Source organism: Saimiri boliviensis, chromosome 13 (genome assembly GCF_048565385.1).
Source record: "Saimiri boliviensis isolate mSaiBol1 chromosome 13, mSaiBol1.pri, whole genome shotgun sequence".
Lineage (NCBI taxonomy): Eukaryota > Metazoa > Chordata > Mammalia > Primates > Cebidae > Saimiri > Saimiri boliviensis.
The window spans coordinates 27,066,345-27,077,387 of record NC_133461.1 but is presented as its reverse complement, the minus strand read 5'-3'; the positions used below and the strand labels follow the sequence as shown (position 1 = coordinate 27,077,387).

General features: G+C 34.3%; 1 non-coding gene across 1 annotated transcript; it reads left to right on the top strand.

Moving 5' to 3' along the window:
- The first annotated feature begins 345 nt into the window (after positions 1-345).
- LOC120361742 (small nucleolar RNA U13) lies at positions 346-446 on the top strand. The gene has a single exon (XR_005577874.1). It is a non-coding gene; the product is annotated as a small nucleolar RNA U13 (small nucleolar RNA).
- Positions 447-11,043: the final 10,597 nt, after the last annotated feature.

Genomic DNA, 11,043 nt, shown 5'->3' with positions numbered 1-11,043 from the left:
GGCTCTATTGACATTTTTAATTTCCATGCTTTTAGTAATATGATTAAAATACATAAATCAAAAATTGGTAGAACTACAAAGAGAAATATACAAATCTATAATTATAAGGGGATATGATAAGATGCCTCTCTGAGTAATTGATAGAAATAGCAGACAAGAATTATTAATAATGAGGACAATTTAAACAGCATGACTAACAAAACTACTTAATGTCCACATGTAGAGGTCTGCACTCAACAACAGTAGAATGAATATTATTTTTCAAGCTCACAGGGAGTATGAAGATGCTGTTTCTTCCAAATGCATCTGTAGATTCAGTGCAATCCCAGTCAAACTACCAGGCAGATTCTTTTGTAGTTCTTAAGTGATGAGTGAGTTTTCACCTCATGTGTGAGACGTGCCTCCCTCAAACCTTGTTACAATGTAGGCACATTACCCATCTGACATGAAAATAAAACAGAACAAAATACCAGTCAGATATTTTCCAGGACCTGACAAACTTATTCTAAAATTAACCTAAAAATAGTAATATTAAAAGACTGAGAATAGTTAAGACATCCTTGAAAAAAAAAAGGATACTAAAATTTAAGACAGAATAATTAAGACAACTTTGAAGAAAAAAAAGAAAACTTGAGAAAACTTGGCCTACGCACTATCAAGACTTGTTAATTTATAATGATTAAGATAGTGTGATATTGGCAAGAAGACTGTAAAATAGACCAATGGAAGAGAAGATAGGACCCAGATATTTATTTATATATGTGTATCAGTATGTAAGTATATATACCTATTGTGAAAAAGCTATATTTAAAAAAAATAATGTCAGGACAATTTGATATCCATAAAGGAAAAAAATGAAATAGGACCCTTTTCTCACACTATATATAAAAGATAATTCTAAGCAGTCATAGATCTAAATGTGAATGGCAAAGTGGTAAAGCTTTTAGAAGGTAATACAGGTGAACACCTTCAAGACTTCAGGGTGTGGAAAAACAAGACTCAGAAAGCTCTAACTGTAAAATAAAGGACTGATGTATTTGTTTTAAAGACAATATTAACTACTTTTATTTATATATTTTAGTAATTGATTTTTATTAATATTTTAATTACAATTATATATATTTATGGTATATAATGTGATGTTTTGATATATGTATACAAAGAGGAATTACTAAATCAATCTAACTAGAATATCACCTGTTTTTGTGGTGAGACATTTGGAATTTACTGTCTTAGGTTTTTTGAAATATGTAATATGTTGTTATTAACTATAGTCACCCTGCCATGCAATAGACCTCAAAAATTGATTCTTCCTGTTTAACTGAAACTTTGTACTCTTTGACCAATATCTCCCTATTCTCTCCTTACTTCCCTGCACCCCCAAGTCTCCACTAAACATCATTCTATTCTACACTTCTGTGAATTTGGTTTTTTTAGATCCCATGTAAATTAGATTATACAGTGTCTGTCTTTCTGTACCTACCTTATTTCACTTAACATAACGTCCTCCAGGTTCATCCATGTTGTTGAAAATAACAGGATTTCCTTCTTTATAGGGTTGAGTATCAGTCCACTAGGTATATATACCACATTTTCTTTATCTATTCATCTGTTGATAAACACTTAGGTTGATTGCTTATCTTGACTATTGTAAATAATGCTGCAATGGACATGGGAGTACAGAGATCCTTTAGATATTGATTTAAGTTACTTTGGATATATACCCAGAAGTGGGATGGCTAGATCATTTGGTTGTTCTATTTTAAGCTTTTTGAGGAACTTCCATATCATTTTAAAGAGTGGCTATACTAATTTATATTTCCACCAACAGGGTACAAGCGTTTCCTTTTCTTCACATCCTTGCCAACATATATCTTTCCTCAGTTTGGTAATAGCCATTCTAACAGGTATGAGGTAGTATCTCATCATGGTCTTAAATTGTATTTCTCTGATGATTAGTGATGTTGAGCATTTTTTCATGAACCTGTTGGCCATTTGTATATCTTCTTTTGAGAACTGTCTATTCAGATCCTTTGCCCATTTTAAAAATTGGGTAATTAGTTTTCTTGCTGTGGAATTAAGTTCTTTATGTATTTTGGCTATTAACCTCTTATCAGGTGCATGACTTGGAAATATTTTCTCCCATTCTGTGGACTGTCTCTTCACTCTGTTAATTGTTTCATTTGCTATGCAGTGGCTTTTTAGTTTGATACTATCCCATTTGTCCAATTTTGCTTTTGTTGCCTGTGTTTTCAGTGTTTTCTATATACATATAAATCACTGCCCAGGCCAATGTGGAGCATGTTTTCTTCTAGCAGTTTTACAAGCTCAACTCTTATATTTGAGTCTTTAGTCTATTTTGAGTTGATTTGTCCACATGGTATAAGAAAAGTGTCTAATTTCACTCTTCTGTATTTGGATACCCATTTTTCCCAGTACCACTTATTGAAGAGACTATCTTTTTTCCATTGTATATTCTTGAAACCTATGTCAAAAATCAATTGTCCATAAATGCATGAGTTTATTAATTGGCCATAAGTGCATGGATTAAAATCCTCTCTAAAGGATTAATATATTGGATTACATTAAAATTAAGATCTTTTTCTTACCAAAATACAAATAATGAGAGGCAAACAGCAAACTACAGGATGGGAAAATATGTTTGTAACATATTTTTATTTGTTATGTAACAAACAAAAGGTTTGTATCTAGAAGATATTTTAAAACTTCTTCAAATTAATAGTAAAAATTCATATTGTCTAATAGAAAAATGGAAAATGACTTAAATAAGCATATTACAAATAGAATATCTAAATGACCAAGTAATGTATGAAAAGGCATATATGTGTCTTATTACTCAGGGAAATGCAAATTGGAACTTTGATAACATTATGTATTCATCAGATTGGCTAAAATGAAAAACTTCAACAATTCCAGGTGCTAGAAAGGATGCTCAAAGACAGGAACTGCCATTTGTTGCTGATAAAAGAGTAAATTGGTATGCTGGTTTTGGAAAACAGTCTGATACTTTGCAGGTGAGTTGAAGATGTTCATACCTATTGACTATACCTATGCTCCTTGACATGTGCCCTGTAGAAAGATATGCTTAGGTATATCAGGATCATATTTAAAATGCCCATAGCAGCATTGTTCATAATTTGTCAAAAAGCAGAAACAATCCTTATGTCTATCAGCATTAGAAAGGATAGATCAGTTGTAGTATATCCATATAATACAATGCAATGCAGCACTAAAATGAAGGAATTATAGCTATTTATAGTCATATAGCTTATTTTAAAGAGATATTGAATAAAATAAGCTAGATACTGAAATAAATGTATGAATTCTTTTATGTAAAGTTTCAAAACAAAAATATTACTGTATTATTTGGGATACAGACAGAAATGGCAAACTAATAGAGCAAAGGAAGGAAGTGATTATTTCAAAAGTTAAATTGATGGAAACCTTTAAGGTAGAGGAAGTATTGTGATTGGAAGGGAGCTGGCCATGTTCTGGTTCTTCACCTGGAGGTTTTTATATATGAGTGCTTCCTGAAGCTGTACATTTGCATTTTATTTATTTATGTGTTATACTTCACAATAAAAATTAAGAGGCACTGCTTGGAAAATGTTGAGACTAGAGACAGGAAGGCCAATTCAGACATTGCTGTAGTAGTCTAGGTATGGATGGAGCAGGGTGGCGGTGGTGAGAACAGGATTGCAAATGTCATTATTTTAGCTATGAGTCTGTCTATTTCTGCCCACTATAAAGGGGCATTTTGATTTTAAAACATATTTCTGTAAATGTCAGTGCCTTAAAGGATGGTCTATTTGTAAATTGAGCTCATTTATTTAGGATTCCCTTGTTAATGTCAATTGAGAGAGGTATTGGCTTTGCCTATCAGCAGGTAAATTCTAAGAAGACATTTCAAAGCTCGTCAGAGTACAAGGCTTTCTCAGGTGTTAATAAACTGGACAATTATAAACATAAAGGCGTGATTTGTTTCTGCTATTAAAGACAGTCACAAAAATGCCTGCCAGGGAGGCAAAGGGAGCCAGGTGAATTCCTTGCTTCTCTCATCACCCTGAGCTAAGTGATCCAAGAACATTATCTCTACTATCAGCATCTCAAGTCATGTGCCTGCGAATGTTAGATGCTCAGGGTTAGAGGTTGATTAGAAAGATAAAAGACTCTTAGTTTGTTGTGTTGTTGTATACATGGTCTATATAATATCTTACATGAACAATTGGTTTGTACTTTTTTTTTTTTCAGATTCTCTTCCTCTATTAATATTAGCCTCTGGGAAATCCAAAAACCAATTTGTGTCCAAAATATAGAGTACTTTGCAGTATGTCTTTCATATATTAAAATTATCTGTGGCTTCTTCTTTTCTATTTATTCCAGTTTCTGTTTTTTAAAAAGTTAATAGGCTTTACTTTTTTTCAGAACAGTCTTAGATTTATGGAAAAATTGAGCAGCAAGTACAGAGTTCCCACATACTCCCTTCCCTCCCAGAGTTTCCCCTATTATTAACACCTTGCACCTGTGTGATAACTTTGTGTTAGTTGGGGAGCCAATATTGACATATTATTAACTAAAGTTCATAGTTTATACCTGACATGGTTTGGCTCTGTGTCCTCACCCAAATCTCATCTAAAATTGTAATCCCTGCATGTCAGCAGAGGGGCCTGGTGAAAGGTGATTAGATCATGAGGGTGGGTTTCTGCTTTCCTTTTTTGTGGTAGTGAGTGAGTTCTCACAAGATTTGATGGTTGAAAAGTGTGGCACTTGCCCATTTGCTCTCCTCCTACCATAGAAGACGTGTGTTGCTTCCCTTTTGCCTTCTGCCATGATTGTAAGTTTCCTGAGGCCTTCCTGGCCATGCAGAACTGTGAGTCAATTAAACCACTGTCTTCTCTTTATAAATTAACCAGTCTCAGATAGTTCTTTATAGCAGTGTGAAAACAGACTAATACAATACCAACAGTTCAATTTTGGGGTTTTGACAAATGTAAAATTACATATATTCACCATTACAATATCATACAGAACAGTATCACTACCTAAAATCTCCTATGTTCCACTTATTCAATGATTAATAATGTTGGGCATCTCTTCATAGGCTTATTTACTAACTGTATGTCTTCTTTCTTGAGGTATCTGTTCAGAATTTTTGCCTATTTTTAAGTTGGATTGTTTCCTTATTATTGAGTTTTAAGAATTCATTGTATATTTTGGTTCTTTATCAAATATATGTCTTGCAAATATTTCCTCCCAATCTGTGGCTTGTCTTTTTATTCCCTTTACAATGTCTTTTCACATAGATCAATGGAATAGCATAGAGGACCTAGAAATAAAGCTGCACACTTAACCAACTGATCTTTGACAAAGTTAAGACAAATAAGCAATGGAGAAAGGGTACCTTATGCAATACGTTGTGCCGGGAAAATTGGTTAGCCATATACAGAAGAATGAAACTGGACTCTTAACTCTCACCATATACAAAAAATAACTAAAGGTGAATTAAGACTTAAATGTAAGACCTCAAACTTTAAAAATCCTGGAAGAAAACCTAAGAAATACTCTTCTGGTTATTGGCTTAGGGAAAGAATTTAAGTCTTCAAAAACAAACACAATAACAAGAATTGACAAGTAGGACCTTATTAAATGAAAGAGCTTTTGCATAGCAAAAGAAACTATCAACAAGGTAAAGAGACAACCTACAGAGTGGAGGCAAAGCTATGCGTATGACAAAGGACTAATATCCAGAATCTATAAGGGACTTAAACCAATCAACAAGAAAAAGCAAACAACCACATTAAAAAGTGGGCAAAGGATATAAACAGAAACTTCTAAAAAGATATACAAGCAGCCAACACATGAAACAATACTCCACATCACTAATCATCAGAGAAATCATCAAATCGAAAACCACGATGAGATACCATCTCATACTAGTCAGAATGGCTATTACTAAAAAGGCAAAAAACAACAGATATCAGTAAGGTTGCAGAGAAAAGGGAATGCTTATATACCGTTGGTGGTAATGTAAATTACTCTAGCTTCTGTGGAAAGCAGTTTGCAGATTTTTTAAGTAACCTAAAATAGGGCTGGAGCTGGTGGCTCATGCCTGTAATTCCAGCCCTTTGGGAGGCTGAGGCAGGCAGATCACCTGAGGTCAGAAGTTCAAGACCAGCCTGGCCAACATGGAAAAACTCCATCTCTATTAAAAACGACAAAAATTAGCAGGGCATGGTGGCAGGTGCCTGTAATCCCAGCTATTTGGGAGGTTGAGGCAGGGAGAATTGCATGAACCCGGGAGGTGGAGATGGCAGTGAGCTGAGATCACACCACTGTACTCCAGCCTGGGTGACAGAGCAGAAAAAGCAGAAGATGAAGAAAAAGAACTAAAAATGGAACTATCATTTGACTCGGTAATCCCATTACTTGGTATATACCCAAAGGAAAACCAGTCATTCTACCAAGAAGACATTTTACTGCAGCACTGTTCACAATAGCAAAGACATGGAATCAACTTACGTGCCCATTAATGGTAGATTGGATAAAGAAAATGTAATACATATATAACATAAAGTACTACACAGCCATAAACTAGAATGCACATCCTTTGCAGCAACATCAACACAGCTAGAGGCCGTTATCTTAAGTGAATTAACACAGATACAGAAAACCAAATGCTGCGTGTTCTCACTTATAAGTGGAAACTCAACACTGAGTACAGACAAACACAAAGGTGGAAGCAATAGAGACTGGGGACTTCAAAAAAGAAGAGAGGGGAGAAGGAAAAGTATTGAAAAACTACGTCTTGGGTTTTATGTTCATTGTTTGGATGGTGGGTTCAATAGAAGCCTAAATAAACCTCAGCATCATGCAGTATATCCATGTAAAAAACCTGCACATGTGCCCTCTGAATCTAAAATAAATGAATAATAAATACAACAAAAAGTAGTATTTTGTGGAGAAGAAGTTTTTAATTTTAATGAAGTCCAACTTATCAATTTTTCTTTCATGGATTATGCTTTCAGTATTTTATCTAAGAAGTCATTGGCAAACATAAGGCTACCTTGATTTACTTCTATGTTTTCTTCTAGGAGTTTTATAACTTTGCATTTTACACTTAGGTCTGTGATCAATTTTGAGTGAATTTTTGAGAATGAAGTGTGGCCTGTGTCCAGATTCTTCTTTTTCCATGTGAATGCCCAGTTGTTGCAGTACCATTTGTTAAAAACACTAGCTTTTGGCCGGGTGTGATGGCTCACACCTGTAGTTCCAGCACTTTGGGAGGCCGAGGTGGGTGGATCACAAGGTCAGGAGTTCAAGACCAGCCTAGGCAACATGGGGAAACCCTATCTCTACTAAAAATACAAAAATTAGCCAAATGTGGTGGCAGGCACCTGTAATCCCAGCTACTCGAGAGGCTAAGGCAGGAGAATAGCTTGAACCTGGGAGGTGGAGGTTGCAGTGAGCTGAGATCGCTTCACTGCATCCCAGTCTGGGTGACAGAGCAAGACTCCATCTCGAAAACAAACAAGCAAGCAACAACGACAACACTGTCTTTTCTCCATTGAATTGCCTTTGCTTCTTTTTCAAAGGTCAGTTGACTGTATTTGTGTGGGTCTATTTCTGGGTTCTCCATTTTGTTCTATTTGCTTATTTATTTCATCAAAACTACATTGTCTCAATTGCTAAAGTAAATCTTGAATTTGGGTACCATCAGTCCTTTGATTTTATTCTTTTTCTTCAGTATTGTGTTGGCTTTTCTGTGTCTGCTGCCTTTCTGTATAAACTAATCAGTTTGTCAATATCCATACAAGAACTTTCTAAGATTATGATTGGGATTGCATTGAATCTATAGATCAATTTGAGGAAACTAACATCTTGACAAAAATGAATCTTCCTATTGACAACCATGGAATATTTCTTCACTTATTTAGATCTTTGATTTCTTCCATCAGAGTATTGTAGTTTTCTTTATGTTAATCTTACAAATGTTTTGTTAAGCATTTCATTTTTTGGGTGCTAATATAAATGGTAGTGTTTATATTAAGAACAGTTCCTGTGTGTTTAAAAAAAATATATGTATGTATCTAGTTATCAGCCTAAATAACAAAGAGAGGCTTTCTAAAAGAAAAAGAATATTTAATCAGGAATAGGACATTGTAGTGAGAATACATGAGCCAAAGTAAGATATGTGAATGTTCAGGGAGGTAAAGAAAGACAATGGTTTTTTAAAGGAAAAACAGGGAAGATTACACATTGTTTAGAGATAATTAATCTTGGCTATAAAGATCAATAACAAGGGTCATGTGAGTCCAAGATTGAATAGGCAGTTGCTGGACAGATGTCCTCACGGAAGTATTTTGTGTGTGTGTGTGTATATGTGTTAAGTTGCAATGGCCTTTGTGCAAGGTTATGAATTTTGCAGTCTTTTGTGATGGTTTTTGTCATCAAGAACTTACGTGTTAGAGCCCTCCTTTCATGGCCTTTCCAAGCCTTAAGTGTCAGGGTATTTTTGTTTGTTTTTTTAAACACAAGTGACTCCATTTTGATTTTGGAAACTTCCACACTATTATCGAATTGACTGGGGATTGTTAAGGCATTATGTTAAGGAATAATTTCTATACAATGAAACAATCATTTGAAGTTTGATGAATTTTGGTAATTGCATCCAAATTGTAAAATCACCACCACACTTAAGATATAACATTTTTCCATTATTCTAGAAAGGTTCCTCATGCCCCATCACAGTCAATCCCATTCCACTCCCCTGGCTCCAGACAACTGCCAGTCAGCTATCAAGATAGTTTAGACATTTGCAAAAATTATTGTTTTGTGTCTTACTTCTTTCACACATCACAATGTTTTTGCGGTTCATCTATGTTATTGTACAGTGATATCCCACAGTGCTGTTTTTGCTCAGTGATACCCCACAGTGTGATTATACCACAGTTTATCTGTTCACCAGTTGATTGACATTTGGGTTGGTTCTAATTTTTCCCTAGAAAAAATGAATAGTCCTATTCTCAGTATATCTTTCTTTGGACATATCTTTTAAATTCTCTTAGAAAACACCTGGAAATCAATGGTTGGGTCCTGTAGTAGTGTGCAGATGACTTTATGAACCCCTATTATACTTTTCCCAAAGTAACTAAAATATTTTGTATTTCTGCCAGTAATGTATGAGAATTCCAGTGCTCTACAATCTCACTAAGAGTTGATATTGTTGGTCTCTTTAGCTTTATGAGTTATTTCATTGTATTTGTAGAAGATTTCATTGTAATTGTAGTGACATTTACCTGATGTGTAATGTGTAATGATGTTGAACATTTTTTTCACATACTGATTGGCCTTTTGTATCTGTTCCTTAAAATGTTCATTTGAGACTTTTAATTGTCTTGGTTGTTTTCTTCTTATGGTAATTTTTTTTTTTTAATCCAGAAGGGTCTTGCAATAATATTATTCTTTAGATTAGACATGATAACAATTCATCTTAAAAGGACATAGATTTGCATTATTTAGGGGGTACAAATATCACAGTTTTGTCCATTTTAATACACATGAGTTTTGGTGTCTTGATTATCTATGATTTACACATTTTATTTTCTATAGTCAACAAACTTTACATGGAATATGAAATGTAATACATCACCACAGTCAGAAATTTTTTGTTTCTAGAATCCATCTGTATTTCTCATTTTTCAGTGATGTCTACTTTTTTCAATTTTATCTAATCTATAGTATATTTTCAGTAAATGTCTACATAGATATTAAGATTTTCTGGTAACATTTGTTGAAAAAAATTATCTTGTCCTCATTGAACAACTTTGAGATCTTTGTTGAAAATCAATTGACCATGTAAGTATATGTCTATTTCTAGAGTCTCCATGCTCCATTCATTACATGCCTATCTTTATGCCAATACCACCACCCTGTTTAATTATAGTAGCTTTATAGTCAGTCATGAAATTAAATCCCTGATTTTTTTTCTTTTCCAAAGAAAAAAACTGTCTGTTCTCAGTCCTTTGACTTTTCATGTAAATTTTATTTTATTTTAATTTTTAATTTTATATATATATATACACAAATATATATTTTTTTAAGACGGTGTCTCATTCTGTCACCCAGGCTGGAGTGCAGTGGCAAATCTCAGCTTACTGCAATCTCCGCCTCCCAGGTTCAAGGAATTCTGCCTTGGCCTCCCAAGTAGTTGTGATTACAGGTACCCAGCACCATGCCCGGCTAATTTTCATATTTTTAGTGGAGATGGGGTTTCATCATGTTGGACTACGCTGGTCTTGAACTCCTGACTTCAGTGATCTGCTCACCTTGGCTTCCCAAAGTGCTGGAATTACAGGCATGAGCCACCGCACCTGGCCCCTCACCTAAATTTTAAAATCAGTTTGTCAGTTGTTTTAAAGTTGCCGGGTAAGATTCTGACCAGGACTGCACTGACTGCATAGATCAATTTGGAGGAGAGCCATCTTAACACTATTGATCAATCTATGAGCACAGTGTATTTTTCTTTAGTTTCCTTTTGTGTTGATTTATAGTTTTCAGTGTAGAGGCCGTCTACATTTCTTGTTAAATTTATTCTTAAGTATATTATTAAAAATTTTTATTTTCTAATTTCTTATTGTTAGCATATAGAAATATAATGGACTTCTGTATGTTGATTTGTGTCCTCTGACTTTCTTAAGTTCAATTGTTAGTTTTATCATTTTTTTGTACATTCCTGAGAATTTTTTATATAATGATCATGTTGTCTGTCAGTAAAGAAAGTTTTCACTTTTCTTTCCCCCTAATTATTGTTTTATTTATTTCTTTGTGCCCATTAATTAGATACCTCAGTATAATGTTGAAGAGAAGTGGGAGTGGTTGACTGTCCTTCATTCCTGATCTTGGGCTAAAAGCACTGAGCTTTTCACCATTGACCTCCACTGAATATGAAGTTGGCTATAGGTTTTTCACAGTTGCCCTTAATTAGATTGAGCTTGTTCCTTCTCTTCCAAATTATGAATTTTT